We start from the raw sequence: 12,026 nt of genomic DNA, 5'->3' as shown, positions 1-12,026 counted from the left end.
GTGGGCAGATCACAAGGTCAGGAGTTCAAGACCAGTCTAGCCAACATAGTGAGACCCCCATCTACTCAAAACAGAAAAAATTAGTCAGGTGTGCCTGTGTGCAACTGTAATCCCAGCTAATCAGGAAGCTGAAGCAGGAGAATCGCTGAGGCAGAGGTTGCAGTGAGCCAAGATCACGCCATTGCATTCCAGCCTGGGCAACAGTATGAGACTCTGTCTCAAAAAAAAAAAAAAAAAAAATCTGCAACCCTTTTCTTGTACTAAAAAAGGATTAAGATAGGCTTTGCTTGCCAGCTATCATTTAGCTCGGGCTGCCATAGCAAAACACTGTAGACTGGGTGGCTTGAACCACAGACCTGTATTTTCTTACAGTTCTAGAGGATGGAAGCCTGAGATGAAGTTCTGGTGAGGGCCCTCTCCCAGGCTTGCAGACAGCCACCTCACTATGTGCTGGTCTTTCCTCAGGTGCATGCATTGCACATGTGAAAAAGGAGAAAGATCTTTCTTTTTTCCTGTTCTTAGAAGACCACCAATTTTATTGCATTATGACCCCACCCTTATGACCTCCTATAACCTTAATTGCCTCTGAAAAGCCTTCTCACCAAGTACAATCATATTAGGGGTTAGTGCTTCAATATATGTATTTGAGGAGGAAACAATTCAGCCGACAGCATCATACAAGTTTTAGTAATAAACCTTTATTGTTCAGTTTTCTTTCTCCAGGCTTAAGAAATCAAATCTACCCCTTTCCCATAGTGATTGGTAATAAACTCTAAAGCAGCAGCATTCAGCTTAGGGAGTCCATTTAATTATTAGACAGAATGTTTGTGCCTAAAACACTCCTGATATGGGTCCACTCAAATTGCAGCACAGGTTATAACAGAGCAGTGGACTCGATTGCAGATGACCAGGGCTGAGCAATCTGCGGAAGCCAGCCATGTGCACAGTTATTCAGAAAGGGCAGAGAAACCGGATCCAGGGGGAAAATCACAGGCAGTTAATGAGAATCAGATGCAGTGTAATTCAGACCGCAGTGCACATCCTGATCTCTGGGCACAGGGAATTATATCCATAAACAGACCAGACTTGATTTTATGCAGCACTTTCATCCCCCAAAGAATCCCAAAAGCCTTCCAAAAGCACACTCTTGTTGCTGGTAGCTCAGTGATGTGGAAGACAAACAGAAAAATGTTGTGTTCATAACTCAGGCACAGAATCTTTGTTAGAATCCAGGCCATCCACATGGGCTAGCTAGACTGGAATGCCAGGTGACCCTTTATTGGTATGAAAAATACACTTTTTTTTCCCTTTTAGATGAAAACATCCTCATAAAGGAATCCAAGTATGCAGTGGAGAAGCTTTCAAGCTTAGACAGTGCATGCACCACAGTTAAAAAGACGAGATACATATCAGGCTCATGCCACAGATATCTACATATATGTGCACATATATTTATTTTTATGTACAGTGGAATCAAACTTGATAAAATATGACTTATCCTTATTATACATGATGTGTTCTGCACTACATCTTAGCCAAAAGGCCAAGAAGCAATGAGTGATGTGTTCTGATGCTTTTGATCCTATTTTACTTTTTTTTTAAGTTGATCATTATTTGGTAATTGCTATGTTGCTTTTGGAATATTAGATTTTCAAATTAATTTCACAAAAAGATAGTGACAGAGAGTAGAAGACTCTGATACCATGACACTTCAATCATAATACAACATATGGCCCTGGGAGAGTCACTTTGCCTTTTTAGGTTACGAATCACTGGGATTCTTCCACTTTTAACTCGCTTATTTTTTATCTATTTATTTATTTGAGACAGGGTCACCCTCTGTCACCCAAGCAGGAGTACAGTATCATCATCATAGCTCACTAATCATCATCATAGCTCACTTAAACTCCTGGGCTAAAGTAATCCTCCCTCAACCTCCTGAGGAGCTAGGATTAAGAGGCATACCCCACCATGCCTGGTTAATTTTAATTTTTATTTTTTAGAGATGAGGTCTTGCTGTGTTGTTCAGGCTGATCTCAAACTCCTGGGCTCAAGCGATCCTCTTGTCTCGGCTTCCCAAAGTGCTAGGATTACAGGTGTGAGCTGCTGTGCCGGGCTATTTGCTGAGATTTTTATGTATGGCACTTGTATATAGGTAAAGCCAAAACATGCTGAAACCAGCTTCATGTGATGAGATTATTTTGGATTCCTATGTTGATTCAAAGTTGGGGGTTATGGCAGGCCGAGGTTGCAGTGAGCCGAAGTCGTGTCACTGCAATCTGGCCTGGGGAATAGAGTGAGACTCCATCCCACAAAAAAAAAAAAAATAAAAATAAAGAAAAACAAGGTTGGGAGTTAAAAATAAGGAGAAAAATCCATTTTCTTCTAGCGATAAATGCAGCTTTGGGTGGCCCCTATGGTCAGAAGTTTTTTGGTTGCATGTAATAGAACATCCTCCTATCCTAACAACACAGAAGAAATTACTGGCTTAAAGTCAAATGGTCCAAAGACTGTACAGGTGTTAACATAGCTGGCTCCTGATTCTGAGAGGATGCCACTGTTCTCCATCTCTGGGTCCTGCTTTCCTCTCTGTTGGCTTATTCTCTCCTATTATAGACAGGGTACCTCCTTGTAGCTAGAGAAGATGTTTAGCAGCAGTCTGACAACCCACTTTCAGCAAAAGCTCAGGCATCTCATGATCTCAGCTTGGGTGACATGCTCATTTCTGAGCCAATTACTGTGAACAGGGATATGCCTTTCTCCAATTATTCAGGTCTGGGTCATGTGCCTACCCACGGTACATAGTAGTAGAGCCAGATCAACAGAACGAAACAAACTTGAGAGTGGCATTATTACGAAGAAAACCAATGGGCCATTTCTAAAAGTCAGGAGCAAGAATTTTAAGTAGATGATGAAAACAATGGCCACTACTGATCTCCAAGCAGATGTCTTTGTCTGTTTTGTGTTGCTATAAAGGAATACCTGAGGTTGGGTAATTTATAAAGATGACATTTATTTAGCTCACAGTTCTGCAGGCTGCATAAACAGCACAGTGCTGGTGTCTGCCTGGTTTTTGGTGAGGGCTTTTCTTTTGTTTTTTGATTGTTTGTTTTTTGAGATGGAGTCTCTTTAGCCCAGGCTGGAATGCAGTGATGAGATCTTGCTCATTGCAACCTCTGCCTCCCAGGTTCAAGCGATTGTCCCACCTCAGCCTCCTGAGTAGCTGGGATTACAGGTACCCACCATCACCCCCAGCTAATTTTTTTATTTTTGTAGAGACAGGGTATCGCCATGTTGGCCAGGCTGATCTTGAACTCCTGACCTCAGGTGATTCATTTGCCTTGGCTTCCCAAAGTGCTGGGATTACAGGCACGAGCCACCAAGCTTGGCCTCCCTTAATCTTAAAAGTATAGAGGGCCAGGCATGGTGGCTCACACCTATAATCCTAGTATTCTGGCTGGAATTGTATCACTATACTTGGAGAATACTTTTCATCCAGAGAAATCCTGACATTTTCTCTCTGCAGTCTCTTAGAAGTTAGAAGCTGTGACAAGGGATTCTCTTAGCTTTCAGATGGAAGACTTAATGTGCCATGAATTTCTGGTCATAAGACTAAGAAGTAAAAACTCTCTTTGGGGCCTTCCAGAAATCATCTCTCTAACTTTACACTCATGGCTTGCAATGTCGTAATTGCCTCATGGTTGTACTGCAGCTGCCTTTGCAAATGGAGTTTCAGCCCGAAGGTCACCTTGGATTAACCAATGTATTGTGTATTCAACTGATGAGCTGAACTGCCAGAGTCATGAATACTTGCTCTGTCTCACACTGAAAAGCAGAGAGAAAGGGAAACACACATGCATACATGCAAAACTTTAACACAATTTGACAAAAAGGGGGAAAGCATATTGGAAAAACATGGCTTGAGTATGATTTTTTCCCTGCATTTCACTGAACACCATTTGTCTTGTGGGAAGCAATGCAAACAGAGCTGTGGCTTTCAGACTGCAAATATTATTGCTATGCATTGAGGTGATAAACTTGCTGAAACACAGAGGAAGACAGAATAGAAGGAAAAGTCATGGACATTTTGGCATATACCCTTCTTGTGTAAGACTAACAACAGGGCCAGAGTTTGGAGTTTTGCTCGTTTGCTTGCTTTGTCTTATTTTTTAATTAGTTTGGATTTTGTTTTTGTAACAATTTCTCATAGAATATTTCAATTCACACTGAGAAAAGGCTACCTGGCTGTGATGTAGGCACATTTATAATCATCAAGAAATAGACAGATTTCCTGTGATAACACTATTTTGCCTCAGGTTTTAGATATAAAATACAATTATTGTTTCCTTGTAGTTACTACATATGAAACAAAGAAACTAGTGGTTTTCTCACTGCCTAGAACATTTTCCCTTCTTTACCCTTGTCTTTTTCTCACCCTTCATATCTTGGCTTAAATGTCAGGCCATAGTTTCTTAAACATTAAACATTGACAAAAGTAAACAAAATAACCATACCATCAAGCAATTCCATTTCTAAGAATCTATTCCAAGAGAAATGAAAACATATGTCCACAAAAAACCTTTATATGAATATTCATAGAAACATTATTCATGATAGCCAAAAAGTGGAAACCACCCAAATATTCATCAATGGGTAAACAAAATGTGACAGAGCTGTGCAGTGGAATATTATTCAGCCATAAAAAGGAAAGAAGGCCAGGTGTACTGGCTCACGCCTATAATCCCAGCACTTTGGGAGGCTGAGATTGGCAGATTACTTGAACTCAAGAGTTCAAGACCAGCCTGGTAACATGTCAAAACCCTGTCACACACACACACACACACACACACACACACACACACACACACAATTAGCCAGTTATGGTGGCATGGGCCTATAGTCCCAGCTACTTGGGAGGCTGAGGTGGAAGGATCAATGGATCCCAGAAGGTGGAGGCTGCAGTGAGCTGTGATCATGCCACTGCACTCCAGCCTGGGCAACAGAGAGAGACCCTGTCTCAAAAAAAAAATAATACTAATACACGCTACAACATGGATGAATCTACAAAATAGAGTAAATGAAAGAAGCTAACACAAAAGAGTATATATTATATGAATCTATTTACATAAAATGTACCTCTATAGAGATAGAAGGTAGATTACTGATTTCCTATGGCTGGAGGTACGAAGAGGGATTAACTTAATCAGGCATGTGGCATCTTACTGGAGTAATGACAATGTTGTGTCATGGTGATAGTTACACAATTCAGCATATTTAATAAAAGGCCTTGAATTTTCAATAATCATAATAATAAAGCCAGGCCTTTCTCAAGCCTGAGATTAAATAAAATGCTTCTGCTGTACTTTCTCTCATCACCTAACTTGAAACTAGGCAGCCCAGGTTTGAATCCACTCCCTAGCTATGTGACCATGAGCCAATTATTTAACTACATTATTTCATCACTGGAAAATGGAATTTTCATGAGAGGTTAAGGTTCTTGTAAAAATTAAATGAGGTGATACATGTACATGTTAATACATGTGCTGTGCTTAGAACAGTGCCTGACACATAGTAAGTGCTTCTCAGGTGTTTGCTATTATCTGTATACCCCATATCTAGACAGATATAAAATAATGTGCATCTGCTTGGCTTTTCACTGCTTAAAAGTGTGTGCATTCACTTTAGGCTTACATCACAGGCATGTGTACACTCTTCAACAGCAAATGCTCACAGGGTCTCCCTCTGCTACTCTGGCTGGAGTGCAGTGCTGTGATCATGGCCCATTGTAGCCTTAACGTCCCCAGACTCAGGGGAGCCTCCCACCTCAGCCTCCCAAATAGCTGGGACTACAGGTACATACCACCATGCCCAGCTGATTTTTGTGTTTTTTGTAAGGACAGGGTTTCACCATGTTGCCCACACTGGCCTCAGACTCCTAGACCAAGCAATCCACCCACCTTTGCCTCCCAAACCAACAAATCCTTTAATCCCTAGTCTCAGGTTCTCACTGATACAGGTTGTCTCTTAGTAAGAACAAACTCTTTTCTTTTTCTTTCTTTCTTTTTCCTTTTTTTTTTTTTTTTTTTTTTTTTTTGCTGTTGCACAATCTTGGCTCACTGCAACCTCTAACTCCTGGGTTCAAGCAATTCTCCTGCCTCAGCCTTTCAAGTAGCTGGGATTACAGGCACCTGCCACCATGCTTAGCAATTTTTTGTATTTTAGTAGAGATGGAGTTTCACCATGTTGGCCAGGATGGTCTCAAACTTCTGACCTCAAGCAATCCACCCACTTTGGCCTCCCAAAGTGTTGGGATTAGAGGCATAAGCCACCACGCCCAGCCAACAAACTCTTTTGTACTAGAATTTATTCCATTAATTTGTTCATTGATTCTTTGAACATTTGTTGAATACAGATTAATTGAATGCCAATGACGTGCCAAACAGTGTCCTAGAAGCTGGGGATTAAATATAGAAGGAGACACAATCTCTGTCCCTAATAAGTTTATAGTCAGAATCAGAGGTCCCCAAACCTAATTGGGCATGAGAAAAACAATAGAATAACAAGTTGGGATGTGGAGCAGGAAGATTTTAGCCTTCTCCCTCTCCCCTCACTAGCCTGCATAGATCCCTGAAAGCTACTTCTAATTTAGAAACAATTATGGCTGGGAACGGTGGCTCACACCCATAATCCCAGCATTTTGAGAGGTCAAGGTGGGTGGATCACAAGGTCAGGAGTTCTAGAACAGCCTGGCCAATATGGTGAAACCCTATCTCTACTAAAAATACAAAAATTAGCCAGGCGTGGTGGTAGATGCCTGTAGTCCAGCTACTCGGGAGGCTGAGGCAGGAGAATTGCTTGAACCCAGGAGGCAGAGGTTGCAGTGAGCCAGGATCATGCCATCGCACTCCAGCCTGGGCAACAGAGTAAGACTCTGCCCCAGAAAAAAAAATCAAAAAAATTGTTTTAAAACTAATATATGAATAAAAACCTTAGAAATAGAAAACCTTGCTATGTGTACTGATCTGTACGGGGCAATGTAAAAGCAGCATGCTTGTGATGCAGACAATGTTATGATAATTCTCCTATGGGTCACTCTCTCAAACTCCTATCCTGAGTTTCTTCTCTATGGAAATTCTGTAGCTCTCATCATGCCATAAAGTTTTACTCATTCGTTTACTTTATTTTTTTTTGAGATGAGGTCTGACTCTGTTGCCCAGGCTGGAGTGCAGTGGCACGATCATGGCTCACAGCAATCTCCACCTCCTCAGGCTCAGGTGATCCTCCCACCTCAGTCTCCTGGCAGCTGGGACTACAGGTGTGTACCACCACACCTGGTTGATTTTTTGTATTTTTTGTAGAGACAGTATTTTGCCATGTTGCCCAGGCTGGTCTCAAACTCCTGGCCTCAAGCAATGCTCCCACCTTGGCCTCCCAAAGTGCTGGGATTACAGGTGTGAGCCAGTGTGCCTGGCCTGATGGTAATTTATAAATCATAGATCCATTAGACTTTCTGAATCAGAATCTATAGGGGTAGAGCCCAGGCACCTGTTCTTTGTTTTTAACATAAAATTGTTTATATTGGTCACATATGCAAAAGCAAAACAGAAGATTATAAGGGGTACTCATGGACAGAAATCATGTAATTAGTTTTGTTTTTTCTGCTAGGTGACATTTTATTATCTTTTTTTTTTAATTGTAATAGTTTAAGGGGTACAAGTGGTTTTGGGTTACATGGATGAACTGTACAGTGGTGAAGTCTGGGCTTTAAGTATACCCCTCACCAGAACAGTGTACACCCTACCCAAGAGGTAATTTTTAAACCCTTGCTCCTTCGCATGCTCCCCCTGGCACCTGTATTTTTAACTACCTTCCCAAGGGTTCAGTTTATGGACCTGCTTTTGGGAACCACTGCTGTAAATCATGGTTGGAGGGGAGGGAAGATGAATTAAACTAAAGGTAGGGAGGCCAGCTAGCAGGTGAGCGATCAGGACACAGTGAATCAGGCTAGGAGGTTGTAGTAGGCTGAAAAACAACCCCCATGGATGGCCATGTCCTAACCCTTGAACCTGTGAATGTTACTTTACATGGAAAAAGGACTTTACAGATGTGATTAAGTTAAGACTCTTGAGAGGGGGAAATTATCCTAAATTATCTGGGTGGGCCCGAGATGTAATTACAATTGCCTTTATAAGAAGGAAGCAGAGCGAGATTTAACTGTAGGAGAGGAAGTAGGTCATGTGACTGAGGAAGCAAAGAGAGAAAAGGTGATGTAGTAGAAGGAAGGGGCCACAAGCCAAGGAATATAGGTTGCTTCCAGGAACTAGAAAAGACAGAGAAATGAATTCTTCCCTAGAGACTCCAGAAGGAATCGGCTTTGCTGACACCTTGTTGTTAAACCTGTAAGACTCATTTCAGATTTCTGGCCACCAAACTGTAGGAGGATACATATGTGTCATGTTAAACCACTAAGTTTGTGGCTATTTTTTATAACAGCCATAGTAAACTAATACAAAGGGGAAACCAAAAAACTAATACAGAGGTAGTAGGAGTAAAACCATTAAAATTTCATAATTGATAGGCTCTATTATGTTGAGAGAGAGAGGAGGAATCAAGAATGAGTCTAGATTTCTAATCATAGATGGCTGCTGCCACGCCAACAACAGGAGGAGGTAAACAATTTAGTTGTTTGGCCAGGTGTGGTGGCTCACACCTGTAATCCTAACACTTTGGGAGGCCAAGGTGGGATCATTTGAGGCCAGGAGTTCAAGAGTAGCCTGGCCAACATGGTGAAACCCCATCTCTACTAAAAATATAAAAATTAGCCAGTGAAGTGATGCATGCCTGTAATCCTAGCTACTCAGGAGGCTGAGGTAGGGGAATCACTTAAACGGTGAGGGGAGGTTGCAGTGAGCCAAGATCGTACCACTGTACTTCAACCTGGGTTACAGAGCAAGACTCTGTCTCAGAAAAAAAAAAAGGCCGGGTGCGGTGGCTCAAGCCTGTAGTCCCAGCACTTTGGGAGGCCGAGGCAGGTGGATCATGAGGTCGGCAGATCGAGACCATCCTGGTCAACATGGTGAAACCCCGTCTCTACTAAAAACTACAAAAAATTAGCTGGGCACAGTGGCATGTGCCTGTAATCCCAGCTACTTAGGAGGCTGAGGCAGGAGAATTGCCTGAACCCAGGGGGCGGAGGTTGCGGTGAGCCGATATCGCGCCATTGCACTCCAGCCTGGGTAACAAGAGCGAAACTCTGTCTCAAAAAAAAAAAAAAAGCAGAAGAATATAATTAGTTGGTTGGTTGGTTGCTTGTATGATGTACAGGTAAAGGAAGCCAGCAGACACTTGGATATGCAGGACTGAAGTTTTGATTCTGTCATGCAGAAGTTTTGTTATGCAAAATGGACAAAATAAAATATTCCATGTCTAGTGGTTGTGAAGACTAAAGGTAATATATTCAAAAGCCTAGCATGCGTAGGCATTCAAATGTTAGAGGAAACATCTTTACCACTATATAATTCCATGATCTGAGATTTGTTTGGCAGGCAAGGCATGTGATGAGACTCAGCCTCTAATCCCCACCCTCTTCCCATCAGCCTATTTGGCAGAATGTAAAATAGTAGCTGGAGAAGTCACTGAAAGGATCATTAACACCAGCTAAGATTTTGTGGATTGCAGATTCAGTGCCTATGAAAAGTAACTCTATTGACCACAGAAGTCCTGGGCTAATGCAGCTGGTCAATATTTTCTAATCAAGTAAAGCCTCATTGAGATAGAGGCTCAGCTGAAGTTTATCTTTTCCTCTTTTTAAAGAGAAAGAGTTTGGAAAGCAAATGAGTTCAATAAGATTTCCAAAGGGAATATTTAAACGGCTCAGAAAACAAACTGCTTTTAATCACCTTCAAACACTTGAGAAGCACCATTTGCGGTCCAACTGCTATGAGAATTGCACACCATTTCTAACTCTATTGTACAAGTGCTCAGGGCAGACCAGGAAATCATAGCCCAGTTCTTTTTCCTAGAAATCATGAAACTGTTTCCTTTAAAATGTGTCTTCATGCCTTACCTTCCACTTATTCTGGCTGGATTTCCTCTAATAAGGAATCAGACTAAGTTTTGATGGATGTTTTTATTCCACCATGTCAAACAAAAACCTGTTCTCAATAACATTCTCTCCCTCATGTCCATATCAAAGCCATTGCCAAGACCTAACAATTTCCCTCCATTTCTTTATACTGTGGCCTTCAAAATTCTAGTCCCAGCTTCTACCATCTCTTACCTAGATAATTGTAACAGGTCTCTGGTTTCCTGAATCCTTTCTAGTGCCTTTCCAATTCATCCTGACAACAGAGGCTGATCCCTAAAACGTAGCATCTGAAGACAGAGTGAACGGGATCACTAGCTGTGGGGGATTTAGCTCACGAGTAATCTTAATGAGGCTCAATGTCTTCATCCACAAAACCGGATAATCAATAGCAGTAACTGCCTCTGAGGTCTGAGGTAAGGATTTCAGTGAGTGAAGTGCTTCTCGTAGTGCCTGCAAATAGCAACTGCTCAGCAAATATTCGGTGTGGTTACTAATACTGCCAACCAGCCTGTCAGGACAATCTCACCCATTATTATAAACATGCACACGTTTATTATAAAATACTCATTCATCTGTTTATATAGGTGAAGTGCAAAATGGCTCAAGAGTTTTCTTTCCCATAATTTTTGAGGCAAGCATAATTAGAAAATGCAGATATGATTTAAATGAAACCAATCATACTTCTAAACAGTAAATCACAGATATTATATAAAAGGAACAAATAAAATATGGGTAGATGGACAGTTTTATGGTTTTCCCCTTGAAGAAATTAACAAAATTCCTTTCATGCTCCTCTCAGCCTCTTCTTCCAACTCATTCCCTGGGACCCTCAGTTAAAAAAAAAAAAAAAAGCCTCAGCTTCCCAATTAGCTGGGATTACAGGCTCCCACCACTAAGCCTGGCTAATTTTTGTATTTTTAGTAGAGTTGAGGTTTCGCCATATTGGCCAGGCTGTTCTCAAACTCTTGACCTCAGGTGATTCAGCCACCTGAGCCTCCACGAGTGCTGAAATTACAGACAAGAGCCACTCCGCCCAGCCAAAAAAAAGAGGTAATTTTTAAAGAAATAAAAAACAAGTATCCGGAGTGTGCTATTAAGTATTCAGAAGGGCACTTTATCAGAATATGAAGAGAAAATTAAATCCTTAGCTGACCAAATATAAACCATGAAAAGTCAGAAAGTAATACTGCCCCCAAATCTCCATTTGCAACTCTCCCTGAGCACCAGTGTTTTTTCTATCAGGTGATTCCTTTTATCTTAGAAGCCCTCTAATCACTCAGAATGTGCTCTGCATTGGGTAATTCAAAAGCAAAATCTCTCACAAGCGAATTTTTCAAGAAAAGCTTATTAACTCAACGTGAGGGAAGCATTCTCTGAAGCAATGAAAAGAATATTTTTAAATGAAATGCCGTTTTCTTACTTTTAAAGGACCCAGGGCTGGAGTTAGAACTTCAATAGACTCTGAAGACTGAGGAGGTTCTCTGGTGGCCACGCCCACACCCTACTTTGTGTTTCAAAATAAAAGCCCGTTTATGGCCAGGCGCGGCGGGATTATGGGTGGCTCACATTAGTATTCCCAGTACTTTGGGAAGCTGAGATGGGGGGATCACTTGAGGTCAGGAGATTGAGACCAGCCTAGCCAACATGGAGAAACCCCGTCTCTACTAAAAATACAAATATTAGCTGGGCGTGGTGGTGCCTGCGGGTAGTCAGCTACTCTGGAGGCTGAGGCAGGAGAATCGCTTGAACCCGGTAGGCAGAGGTTGCAGTGAGCCGAGATCACACCACTGCATTCCAGTCTGGGCAACTGAGACTCTGCCTCAAAAATAAAGTAAAATAAAAGCTGCTTGAAAAGAAGACCAAAGTTGTAGTTTTCCCACAAATACCACACCGTTGATTTCCTTGAAAAAGCATATATTTAATTTTTTTTTTTTTTTTT

General features: G+C 41.6%; 1 long non-coding RNA gene across 1 annotated transcript in view; it reads right to left on the bottom strand.

The window, feature by feature from the left end:
• The window catches only part of LOC128929812 (uncharacterized), a 40,809-nt gene extending 29,252 nt beyond the window's left edge, over positions 1-11,557 (bottom strand). The window contains exon 1 of the long non-coding RNA XR_008476975.2: positions 11,508-11,557. This is a non-coding gene — a long non-coding RNA (uncharacterized LOC128929812). The remainder of the gene's footprint in view (positions 1-11,507) is intronic.
• Positions 11,558-12,026: the final 469 nt, after the last annotated feature.

Source organism: Callithrix jacchus, chromosome 15 (genome assembly GCF_049354715.1).
Source record: "Callithrix jacchus isolate 240 chromosome 15, calJac240_pri, whole genome shotgun sequence".
Classification (NCBI taxonomy): domain Eukaryota; kingdom Metazoa; phylum Chordata; class Mammalia; order Primates; family Cebidae; genus Callithrix; species Callithrix jacchus.
This window is presented reverse-complemented; position numbering and strand designations above follow the sequence as displayed.